The following is a 13,619-nucleotide window of genomic DNA, read 5'->3' as shown; positions in this document are numbered from 1 at the left end:
TCTGAGTCCTTAGTAAGACTGCTGGTTTTAAACTTTCATTTCATGTTTTTATTGAGACAGGGTCTCACTATGCAGTCCAGGTTGGCTGAAACTTACTACGTAGACCAGGCTGGCCTCAAACTTAGAGAGACCCATCTGCCTCTGCTTTCTGAATTCTGAGATTAAGGGTGTGTCTTTAAAATTTTTTTTTAATTTGTTGAGAGTATCATGGCTAAGCACTGTATTTATATCATTTCCACCCCTCTCCCCTCCAACTCTTCCCATGCCCCCTCCACTCTTTTTCAGCTTTATGAGCACTTCTTGTGTGTGTGTGTGTGTGTGTGTGTGTGTGTGTATGTGTGTGTGTGCAATCTACTGAGCTCATTTAGGGTTGTTAGTGCGTCGGTGCTTAGTGACGACCCCTTGGGACTGGAGAGTATATCAGGGATGCTTTGCTGCTGCGATGCAGACATTGCACAGCCACAGCTGGAGAGGAAAGTCTGAGGATAGCTGCCCAGCTTGCTGGGTGCAGTCGTTCCCACCGGGCTGCTGTCATTTTAGGTGCTGTTGAAGAATTCCTTATAGAATTTTCATTTTCTAATTTTGCTAAAAATCACATACCAAGTGAAATTTAATTAGTTATATTCATCCAGAAGATGGTACAGTATTCTATAATAAAGTATAAATAACTTTACTTAATTGAATAATGCATTTCATATGACCTCTTTTACAAATTTCAAAATTGGTTCTCCTCAAACAGGTCTGTACATTACTTGGATGCAGGCCCAAACAGGTTGAAATCGATTTACTACTTTCCTCTCAAAGAACATTATGCAAATGAAAGCATGTCCTTGCTGAGTGGCTTATGTTAATGCCTATTTCTACATAAATTACATCTGTATCTGGGATAAAGAGGAGGCAGTGAACTATGTGTGAACAACTTTCTGAGGCTCTAAATGCAACATGTTATGGTCATATTTAAATAAATTGTTTCATACTGGATGAACTTTATGCCCATTATTAGAGTACTGAAAACAAGTTTTTGGTGACATTAAATTGATTCCTCAAAGATATATCAATTTTCCTTTCAGGAGAACCTATTAGTCTGGTTTAATCATTAGAACCAAGAAACAGTGACTGTGTCTGTGTGCGTGTGTCTGTGTGCATGTGTATATATATATATATATATATACAGGTACTTATCAAAATAATATTTTATTTTTTGATAAGTACCTGTAACACCCTGTGGTCACTGCCAGCGGCGGCCGCTCCTCCATTCTTGTGGGTGCCGCTCCTTTGTTCTCATGGGTGTCGAGGCTGTTCCTCCGCTCGCCCTGGGCTGAGATCGCTCTTCTGCTCACCTGGTGCTGAGAAGGCTCTTTTGTTTGCCCTGTGCTGCCTCCTGTCGTTGCTGCTTCTGCCCGGTCCCGGACCCCAGGGCTTGTGAGGAGACTGTGTCAGCGGAGCCACATTCACACACAGGAGACCAGGTTCAATGACACAGGTCTGCTTTATTGCAGGAAAGCACAAGCTTTTATAGGGGTGGTGGTCCAATCACAGCACAGCAAGTAGGATACCTTATTAGCATAACAGGTTTAGCATCTTATCACAGTACAGCAAGTAGGACATCTTATTAGCATCATCCTATTAGCATAACAGGCTTAATGTTGTATCACAGAATAGAGGGTAGGATGCCTCATTAGCATACTGGGTTTCAGATTATAGAGCCTGGATTCCTGGAAACCATGTGACCCTGACAGTTGCAATATCACCCTAGGCTCAAGCCTGTCTCTCACAACACCCAAGCATAATTTTTTCATTTCATTTTAATTTTTGTCATATAGTTTTTGGACAACAGAAGATAAAATGGAATGATGTGTTTATATTGGTCATATTAAGTTGCTATGACAAAATGTCTGAGAAGACTGTTTAAAAGAAGGACAGTGTGTGGTTCATGACATCAGAGGGTACAGCCCCTCGGTGGCTGGCTCCATCATTTTGGTCTAAAATAAAATGGACCATCATGGTGGTGGGGGCATGTGGGAGAGTAGGCCAGTCACCTCATAGAAGACAGGGAGCAAAGGAGAGGGAGAGGTGGAACAAGAAATACTCTTTAAGTTCATCACCAATGACCTACTTCCTCCAAATTGGCCCATCACCTAGTAGCCCCTTGAGCAATGAAGTTATCAGTGGATTAATATATGGATGCTGTCAATGCCCTCATGTTCCATCATCCCCAATAGCACCACCAGCTAGGGATCAAATCTTCAACACATGAGACATTTTAAGGGATCTGTCACATCTAAACCATGACAACAGCCCTGGTGGATTGAAGGTTATTGCTTCTCTTCCTATTTTTAAAATTTATTATTGAATTTTTGTGATTTTCGTACAATGTGATTTGATGGTATTTAGATCCCCTTCCCTGTATACACCTCCCACCACTGTCACGCCCACTGAATTCAATGTATTCCACATGGACGCACCCACTGAAGCCAGGTTAACACACCCAAAGTCCCATTCCTATAAAAGATTGCATTTCTCCCTCTTAGTAGACAGCAGTTGTGAAAAGTTCCTTAGGTTGGGTTCTGATTTCTTACCAACTTCCCCATGTCTCTGTTGGGATTTTGTCTGGTTTGAGCTTGCATAGGACTTGTGCATGCTGTCACCATTGCTGTGAGTTCATAGATGTAACTGGCCATCTGCCTGGAAAACTCTGTTTCCTTGTGGTCATCCACCACCTCTGACTCTTACAGTCTTTCCACCGTAGGCAGAAGTTTGAAATAGGTGTCCTAATCAGGGATGAGCATTCTATGCCATCTTCTTATCTGCAAATTGGCCAGTTGTGGGTTAATTACCATCAAGCACATGAGGAAAACTCTCTGGTGCGCATTGAAAGATGTGTTCATGTTATGTGTAGAGGTAGCATCGAAAATGTGTCACTTAGAGCTAAGCATCTCACAGACAATTACTCTCTGCATTTGACTGGTTGTGGAACTCTGTGTTAGTCTCCCTTTGTTGCAAAAAGGAACTTCTTTAATGAATGGTGAGAGGTACACTTGTTTGTAACATAAGAATGCATATTTAGAATATGGTTAGAAATTATGTTGGTTTAGGGATGTGCAAAAGAAAGTTTTTCTCTAGGATCTATGACCTCTCCGGCTATGTGTATTTGGCTATGTTTAGAGTACCATATATAAGTTCCCTCCCATTGAGCAGGCCTTAATTCTAATTAGAAAGCTGTTGATTACCCCACAGGTAAAAGTACCACTACTGTACCAATAGCAATAGTTTGGTGGACCTGTCATTGTTGTGTTTTAGACCTTACAGTTGGGTAAGACCATTGATTGGTTTTCTCCCTTGGCAGCTTGCATAGTATTCTCTGATATCTCAAGAGCTAGCTTAGGGAGGAAGCTTCCAGGTCTGCTCCAGCTTGATTGCTCTAAGGCCTATGTCTGAAGTAAGGTCTATGTTCAGCAGTAGGGTTTTACCTTCAAATTATGGGAAGCAATCAAGGCTTTGGCAATAGCCTATGCTGTTTCAGGAGTCTGGGGTTTTGTTTCCCCTATACATATATCTTCTTCAGGCATTTGAACACTTTCTCCCCTGGTGGAATTTAGAATATGCTGGATTTTATAGCCTATATCAATAATCCCATTCCAGGCTATGAACTGATTCACTAAATGTAGAACTTCTATCCAACTATGATTTCATTGGTGACACATGTTTTGCACATGTATTGGAATGACTCCAGTGTCTGGTACAGACATTAGAATTGATCATGGTGCCTATAGTTCTCTATCTTCTTTGACAAAGCCCTCTAGTCAAGAATTGAGAGCTATTTGCAGTTCTTCTCTAACATTATGCTTTTATTATGCTGATCAGAAAGTCAAATCCCTAAGATTTTCTGTAGACTCTTTTTACTCACAGAGATATTCCACGTCCACAGTAAGACAGATTCTTTACCATCCAGTGAGATGTTTTCTTCATTATAGGTGTTACCTATCATGTGAGAAAAGTCTAGGATCTAGAATGTCTATGAGAGAAACTGACAGAAGACATTAACAGGGAAAAGGATACAATTTTTATTGATATTAATATTTTTATAAGCACATGGAGCTTCACATGAGGAGGGAAGCTCAAAGGGACGGGAAGACTCTGGGCCATACATACCTTTTTAACAAAGAGCATTGCATTGTGACATGATTAGACCAACAGAAAGGGCTTTAGGTCATGGATCTTAGAGAAAACCCCAAGGCTGTCACCTCCCTAGACTAATGTGATTTCTTACTATGTGCAAAATATGGATCCTTATATTTACAGACAAGTATCCCAGTCACCACCCATCAAAGAAGCTTCTTTTTCAACAGACAGATTATTACAGAGTTCTACAACTGGTCCGCACATGGACATTGTCTGTGAATTGTCCAGGCATAAGTGGCACATCTTCAATGCAACCTCTAGACTGTGGCTCATGGAACATAGAACAAGAGACAAAGAGAACACTGACTCATCTCTCAATTCTCATCAATGAAGCTCCCTCATGTAACAGAGGGCCAGGAACACAAAAGGTCACAAATGACCAAAGCATAGAGAATAAGAGGCTGCAGAGTGTGGGTCCTTGGGCAGGCTCAGGGACCATGTGGAAGAAGGGGTGGAAAATTGTTAAGAGCCAGGGAGGAGGTGCACAACCACATGGAAGCCCTTCTCATACAAACCTACAGTATTGATGACAGCATCCACAAGACCCATGCAAAGTCAAGCAGACAAAACCCCAGCAGAGAACTGTGGAAATGGGCAGCAGCCCCAACCTTAATGGAAGAATTATTGGCACCTGGTTACTGCTGGGTGAAAAAGAGCTGATCTTCTTAAAGGGAGGGACTCTAGATAAGATGACTAGACCTCAGTTGATGAACTTGCACTGAGGGACATCTGGGGACACTAACTTGACACGATGGACCTTAACAAAAATGACAGAATGCATGAATTCCAGTGGGGGGCAGAGGCTATGGGAGGGTGCCAGTGGGGAAGGGGGTATAAAGATGATTAAGATGCTCTGTATGAAATACACAAAAATTCAATAAAAAGTTTACAAATAATGGTAAATTTGTGGGAAGTGACTAGGAAATATATAAAGAAAGCTGGGGGTAAGGTCTTGTTCTTGTGACTCCCCATCCCAGTGCTGAAGTTGTTCTCTTCTTGATGGTTTGAAGCCCTCTCTCTCAAAGGAAATTTATGTCCTGCTTTTAGATACACAAGGAAACAGTAGAGAGTTTTTCTGAATATGTTGTTTCTCAATTGTCTTCAACTCAAAATAATTTTATGTTAAATTTGCATATTTGGGGTGACAAATCTCAGCTATCTTCAACCTACCAAGAGCGATGATATGTTCAAGTTTGGTTTCATGTTGCTCAGCTAACGTAATGAATGGAAGGCACCAAGCAACACCTCCAGGCTGCTCACCACTCCCCACCACTTTAACCTCTGAGTATTCTTCCTAGGTCCTCAGACTTGAGCTTTCTGAATAACAACTTTCATAGTCTTTAAATTATCTAGCATTTTAACATCCATTTAGTTTCTAGGTAGCAGCCATCCTGTCTGTCAGACTTGAACATATCCCTTGTGACCTCTGTCTGTCTGCCAGAACCTTGGGCATGTCCCTTGAGGGCCTCTGTGCTTAAGTTCCACCTTCAGAGAGCAGCTTGATTTCCACTTTACTGGGTTGGTATGTACTATCCACAAAAGTCTCTAGAGACCCTAGCAGAGTAGCAAAAGCATGCCTTTAGGGAGATAATAGTTTTTGATCGAGTCCTTGCTATACCAGTCACTAGCAGCAAGACCTTCAACAGAGTCATTATGGGTACTAAGTTTCAACATACATAGGTCACCAGGACAGAAGTGATGCATAAATAATGACTGTTTGAGTGATGATGCTGATGATGATGGTGATGATGGTGATGCTGATGATGGTGATGATTACTGGTAAAACACTCCTTCGTTTATACAGTCTTTTGTAAGGATCTGGTGTATTCTCTACAGATTTATTTTTCCCTGCTTCTTCCAAATTTTACATTCAGATTAAACACAATTACACTTAATGCTTGGAAGTGTTCATTTGGAAAAGACAATAATGCCACAGAGTGACTTCACAGACTTTATTATATGTTAATATGCAGCATTTTAAAATTTCATCTCATCCTTCAGGCTACAGCAGACTAGGACAGGGTAGACCACCAGCGCCCACTGTGGAAAGGCGTTACTAGTGTTCAGGATAGTGAATAAAGTTGCTTATTTACTCACATGATAAGTTCCTTTGGGTGAGAAACTACCTAGTGTAGCACGTTCTGTATCCTACTGCTCAGCTCATGGCATTGGCCAACAATTCTGGGTGGGTAAACAAATTAATGTTATCTAGGATGTAGGTTAGGTAAAATAAAGGGTTGAATCTCCAATGATTACAATGTAGATACAGTGAATATTTGTAAATAATTTAGGCAGAGACATGGAAGCTATCTAATATGGGATGATTAAATTGAAGACATTTAATTAATTCTTTCCCCTTTGAAATACAAATAGCCAATATAATATGCTCCCATTGGATGCATTTAGACAGAAATATTCATTTCCTTTCTTAAATGAAAAGTCAAAGTAATGGATGATTCATATTTCTAGGAAAGTATTCCTCTAGGTGTTTTCATGTCTGAATAAACATTCTTCAAATCTACGTTTTTAATAACCAGGAACACTGGCAAATTTATTTTATGATGGTTTTGGTGAGTGATCTCTGGGGATTTTTTTCTTTCTGTACTACCTTATGTGGCCCACTCTAGGTAAACACATGTCATGCAGGGAACACTCATCTCTACTTTTCCACACTCAGAATCCATCAATCTCAGCAGCAAGCTGGATGGATGACATGGTTGTGCTATGATTGAAGAAATTCCAGGAAGGGCAGATGTGAACTTCTTTACCCAGGAACTAGGAATGGAAAGTTCAACATTAGACCTTCGTCTTCTTAAACAGCCATTTATCTTCCTATTGCAACACAGAAAAACATGTTCTAGGAGAGAAATGTTTATTATGTTGCTTTTAGGAACAGAGATTTGGGAGTGAGTAAAAAACATGCTACATGCCGGGAAAAGAGATCTTCAACATATATACACACATGTGTGTGCATATATATGCATGTGTGACTATGCTTACGTCATCAATGCAGAGCTAAACAATCTAATACAAAATAGACATATGACTTGAATAGATACTTATGACGCAGTGCATAATAGGAACTCCTCAAAAGGGTTGAGCTCATTTCCCAAGTCAATAACTGAGTCCCATACTAAATTCCAACAGTGAATATGAAAATACAAGCATATCCAGATGTAACAAGTTAGAATCCACACTACCATTTCATTAAAAATTACCCAGTAGGCAAAGATAGAAAAATATGGTATATAATGAAGAGAAATTTAATCAATAGGAACAAATCCAGAAATGATTATCTAGATGATAATAAAATAATGCTAAAACAAATGATATATCTGTGTGCTATTTGTTTAGGGATAACAGAAAACATTAGCTTATTAAAAACCTTACTAGAAGACCTGAAACTTTGAAACTTCAGGGGAGAACATAAACAAAACACTTCAAGATTGAGGCAAGGACCTTCTGAAGAACGTCAACAGTGGCACAGAAAGTAATCAAAGGATGAACAAAAATGTGATCACATTAAAGAGCATCTGCACAGCAAAGGAAACCACCAGTAGAATGAAGATACACCCCACAGAATGGGAAAAGGGATTGATCAACTATAGATGAGACAGGAGCTCAATATGCAGAGGATATAAATAACTACAAAAATTAAACGCCAAAAAGTCCACCCAGTGAATAAATGGACTAATGAACTAAATAGATAGCCTTCCAAAGAAGAAACAAAAATGGCCCGCATCCTTCATCAATCAGGGAAATGCAAATTGACAATGTCTTAAGATTCGTCTTGCCATTCAGAATGGTTCTCATCAAGAAAAAAAAAACAACAAATCCTGGGGAGAGTGAAGGTAAAAGATGAACTCTTATGAAGAAAATATAGACTACTGCACTCACTGTGGAAATCAGTGTGGAGGCTCCCCCAACACTAAAAATAGAACCACCATATGACCCGGCTACTCTTGGGTATGTGTGCGGAGCACTCTAAGTCAACATAATACAGAGATACTTGCACAACCACATTCATTGCTTCACTATTTACAGCAGCTAAGAAGTAGAACCAGCCTAGATGTCCATCAACAGATGAATGGTTAAAGATTATGTGGTATTGAAATGGCAAAGCTGACTCCATTTTATTCTGACTTCTGCTTCACTGTGTTTCTGCCTAGCCACTGCCCCTACTCTAACTGTAGTCTGCCAGGCAGAACGGGTCCCATGAAGGCTGCACCTATGGTCTTATTGTTTCTACAATACTGGGAAACTTCCAACTAGCCCAGTAGCACGTCTTACCCAACTATACCTACAGCTCCATGAGGCTCATTGTTTCTGCAATACTGAGAAACTTGCTTTTCCTAACCAAAACTCTGTGTTAACTGAAAACCTCTTTGTTGACTGACCTACCCCTGGTTTGGTGTAGCTATGTTGATCTAATGTAACAACGGTTATTGACTCTGCCTCTGGCATGATGTAATTATGGTTTTAAGCTTTATAAACCCCACTCTTCCTCCCCTATGAGGTTGAGAGTTCTTTGAGCTATTTAACCTTCTCTCAACTGCTGGCTAATAAACGACTCTTGATTCTACCCAAAACTGCATGACATTTTTCTGAAGGTATTACAGCATATACACATGGAATTTTATTCAGCTGTACAGAAAAATAAATCATGGTATTTCCAGGAAAATGGATGCAACTGAGATCACATTGAGTGAAATAAGTCAGATTCAAGGACACATATTTTCTCTCACATGAAGACTGTAGATCTAAATTATAATTGTGTGTGTATGTGTGTACTTGTGTGTACATGAGAGAGAGGGAGAGAGAGAGGGAGAAAAGTAGAAAGGGGATGGGTCTAGAGAGATGGCTCACAGTTAAGAACACATTCTGCTCTTGCACTGGTTAAGAGGACACAGCTTGGTTCCCAGCACCCATGTTGGAAGGCTCACAACTTCCTATAACTCCAGCTCCAGGCGATCCAATGCCTTCTTCAAGATCCCAAGGATACCTGCATTCATGTGCATATACCTACACATAGACACACATGCATATGCATAATTAAAAATAAAAATAATTTTAAAAAAATAGAAAGGGGACCATGAGAGGGAAGGAAAAGCCTTGAAAGGGAGAAAGGGGAATAAAGAGCAATATAGACTCCACACACTATGAAACTAGAAGGAGGGACTATTTTGTGGGAGCTGGAGATCAGCAATAGATAGGTAGGGGAGATAGCAAAGGCCGTCAGGAAGGCAGATACATAAGGACAAAGTAAAATGACGTGTAGCTATGAAAGTATCATAACGAAATCAATTACTTTGTATATCAATATAAAATAAATGGCTAATCCAAATGAATAAAATGAGCAAATCTACAGCTCCAAAAATTACAACAAACTTCAACCCAAGTAATACGAAGAGATTATATTATTATAATCAAATGACATCTTTGACAAATAGAAAGGTCCCAAGCAGCTAGAAGCATTATGTCCATAGAAACAAAGGTATCATTGGTTGGCCTGGGAGTGTGGTGGGTGGAGGGGTAAAAAGAGGGAAGCAATTGCTAAAGGACACAAGAAAACTATTTGGGCTGTGGTATGTGTTTGTTACTTTGTGGTAATGGCTTCATAGTTTTCATTACCAAAGCTCATCAAATTGTACATTCCAAATATGCACATTTCCCTTTCTCTTCCTCCTCCTTTTCCTCCTCCTCCCACCCCTTTCCTGGCTGCATGAGGGGAACATATTTCCCCAGCCACATGTTCCCCACCATGATATTCAGCCTCACCATAGGCTCAAAACCAAGGAGGCCAACTGAGCATGAACTGAAGTCTTTGGAGCTGTGACTGCAATCTGACATAGAAGGAAAGAAAGTAGGAAATAAAGGGAAACGAGAGGGAAAGTAAAGAAGGCATTCGTTAGCAGCAGTTGTCACCTTGACACTCCTGGGAACAGAGAATCTCAGCTGAGGAATTTCCTCCAGCAGATGGGCCCGTGGGAATGTCCATGGTGCATTTTCTTGATGTAGAAGGGCCCAACCGCTGTGGGTGGTGCCATCCCTGGGCAGACGGGCCTGGGCTGTATGAGAAAGGAAACGGAGAAGCCAGTAAGCAGCCTTCCTCCACGGTCTCTGCTTCAGTTCCTGCCTCCAGGCTCCTCCTTGAGTTCCTGCCCTGGCTTCTTCCCTCAGTGAGTTGTAAGATGCAATAAATCCTTTCCTTCCCAAGTTTCTTGTGGTTGTGGTGCTTATCACAGTAACAGAAGGCAAACTAGAAGAGAAGGTAGGGCCAAGAAAAAACTGTACCTGTTGCTTATGTAAAGGAAGTGTTCATATTTGTATTTTTTAAATATTGTATTATTTTTATTTTTATGTGTATATGTGTACTGCCTACATGTAGGTAAGTGTGCCCATGTCATGAAATGCCCACAGAGGACAGAAGAGGCTGTTGGATCCCCTGGAACTGGAGTTATGGATAGGTGTTAGCTGCCATGTGGATGCTGGGATTCGAATCCAGGACTTCTGCAAGAACCATCAGTGTTCTTAACTGCTGAGCCATCTCTCCAGCCCTGGAAATGTTCATATTTGTAAACTGCATCATGGAATATGAATTGAAACACATCTACCATTCTTAGGTTTTCATGCCCAAATGTGTCCTTACCTAAATGTAAGCCCACTGTGCTGTGTTGCTTCCATTCACCCTTTCAATCAATTGAAACATCTTTGAAAGACATGCTCTAAACGTCCAACCAGGATTGCAGTGGTCTTGGCATCTCCACACATCTAACTACATCATTTGTCTTTATTACCTTTACTTTCAAGCTCTTGTTTTTATAAAATGTTGGAGCTGTCTCAAAGAGTCTCTCAAATGAGTCTCTCATTAATAGGGGTGCATCAGTTATGTAGGAAGTCTAACAGAATACTCTAAGTTTTGGAAGAAAGTTTAACTTTGAGCTACTTAAGATCTGTAAATGAGTCAGGCATGGTAGCACTCACGTTTAAGCCCAGCACTTCGGAGGTGGAGGCAGGATGATTCCTGTGAGTTCTAGGCCAGCTTCGTCTACATACTGAGTTCCAGGCTCCACGCTGAGACCCTGTCTCAAAAAAAACCAACCAAGCAAACAACAATCTACAAAATGTACTGTATTAGTTACTTTTCTTGTCACTGTGGCGAAAGCAACCTGATGCCCCATTTGAGTGCATCCATCATGGTGGAGGAGGAAGGCAGCAGGACACGAGTCAGTGGCTGGTCACATGTCATCCTTATGTGGGGAGCGGAGAGCAATGAATGCTGATGCTCACCTCACTTTTCTTCTTCATTCATTCAGACACTCCCACCTGTGCAGTGGTACAGCTCACATTCAACCTTTCCCTCAGACATGCCCAGAAGAGTGTCTCCTAGGTGGTAACAAATACAGTTGACAGTGAAGATGAACCATCACATACAATTAGAAAAAGAGGTCAGAATCCTAAACACAAATAGGAATTTCCTAAAAAGCAGGATGAAAATATTTATAGCCACCTAATTTCTGGTATAGTCTTAAACAGTCTTTTGGAGTGAAGGACCTAGTTTTTTAAATATTTTATTTATTTTTATAATGCTTTATTGAATTTTTGTGTTATTCATACATAAAATCATCTTTATACCCCTTTCCCCTTCGGCACCTCCCATAGCTCCCCCCCACACTGGAGTTCATACATTCTGTCATTGTTATTAAGGCCTATTATGTAAAGTTAGTGTCCCAAGATGTCCCTCAGTGCAAGTTCATCCACCAGGGTTTAGTCAGCCTATCTAGAGTCTCTCTTTCAAGATCAGCTCTTCCTCACCCAGCAGTAATCAGCTGCCAATAATTCTTCACTAAGATTGGGGCCTGCTGTCCATTTCCACAGTTCTGTGCTGGGTTTTTGTCTGCCTAAGTTCATGTGGATCTGTGCATGCGGACACCACTGTTGTATGTTTGTACGAGGAGGGTCCCAAGAGCCTGTAGGACCATTCCTGTATGGTCATGTACCTCCTCCCCGGCTCTTACAATCTTTCTACCCTCTCTTCTGCAATGGTCCCTGAGCCCTGTGTGGGGGGATCTCAATATAGGAGTTCTGTTCAAGGACCCACACTCTGCAGACTCTTATTCTCTCCATTTTGGCTTTGTGGGCTTTTGGCCTGGCCCTCTGCTGCATGAGGGAGCTTCACTGACGAGAACTGAGAGACGCATTAATTAGTGTTCTCCTCATCCTGAAGGGCCTAGTTTTAATTTCTACCCAATTCCTTGATTCTTCTTTTTCTGGAATTTCCACGTTCTGCAAATATTATTGATTAAAAACTGGAGTTGTAAGCAGAAACCCGGGTGAAATGATGATGGAAATTGAAATTTTACATCTTGAAATTCAATGAAATATTTTTTAAATTTGGAAGCTTCATTTTACAGTAAAAACGCCTGAATAAAGCATCAAGTCTATGAAAGCCTGAAATGCTGAGAGCAGGCCCCTCCACGCCAGGACACCGGGTTGCTTACTGCAGTATCTTTAATCTCTTAAAAAGAGGCAAAAGTGGCATTAAAGAAGATGTTCGCATAGAATCCCACGGGAAGTTTGGCTGGAGTAATAGTTTTATTAAATTGCTACCGTGCTCACTGTCAGATATATAATATATACCCAGTAATACAATCAATTTAAAAGTAGGTAATATTATATTCCAGTCCTGGAAATATAGGTGTCTCTGTCCTGGAGTCCAATCCTACGTTGATATGTCCTCCATTTAGTCTGATTATAGTTTTCAAACGGTAATACATCAAATTTGTTAAGATGAAAGGTATTGTGGTAGAGGAAGTAATTTTAGTCACTATTTGTTCTTGTTGATCAAAATGGAAACATATCGCAAGATAATACCTTAAAGTGACTTCTTACGCTTACTTATAGCAGTTAGTAATTCAGCTCGGGTCATTGCAGATCACACCACTACCAGCAGGTACAGACACACACAGCATAAATACCCATGTTTTCCACAGCGTTCAGCAAACCACAACCATTCTCTCCTTGGCATCTGTTTTCTACCCTATCTATAGTCTAATCCTTGGTAAGTACATTTAAACAGCACTGAATTCTCTGAAAGTCATCATGTCTTCACATTTCAACTAGACAAATCTGTGTTTGTCTGAGTCACACAGTTCAGGAAACTCTAGACTTCAGAAATATTCTTATATTTATATTAAATTTCTAGAAATATAAGACAAAATTATACAAACTCACTGTGGTGGGAATGGCTTTCCTTATTTGTGAGAAATGCTTTCTGGAAGAGTTTCTTAGAGCAATCCTGCTTCCCAGTCATGCCCAGAATTATTAGGCTTTGGTGTGACTACACTTTTGTGGGAGTGTGGAAGGCTTCCTGAGGCGAAACAGTAAGTGAAGGAAGACAAAGAAAGAAAAACTAGTATTCATTGGTTCCTTCTGTG

General features: G+C 40.6%; 1 long non-coding RNA gene across 1 annotated transcript; it reads right to left on the bottom strand.

Moving 5' to 3' along the window:
- Positions 1-4,996: 4,996 nt before the first annotated feature.
- LOC115072343 lies at positions 4,997-11,208 on the bottom strand. The gene is made up of 3 exons (XR_003851389.1): positions 11,167-11,208; positions 10,108-10,250; positions 4,997-9,204 (listed from the first exon to the last, which is right to left on the bottom strand). It is a non-coding gene; the product is annotated as an uncharacterized LOC115072343 (long non-coding RNA).
- Between the last annotated feature and the right edge of the window lie 2,411 nt (positions 11,209-13,619).

The sequence above is a fragment of the Nannospalax galili genome, unplaced genomic scaffold (assembly GCF_000622305.1).
Source record: "Nannospalax galili isolate Female #2095 unplaced genomic scaffold, S.galili_v1.0 scaffold1022, whole genome shotgun sequence".
NCBI classification, from domain to species: Eukaryota; Metazoa; Chordata; class Mammalia; order Rodentia; family Spalacidae; genus Nannospalax; species Nannospalax galili.
Note: the sequence above shows the minus strand (reverse complement) of the source record. Positions and strands in the feature narration are given on the sequence as shown.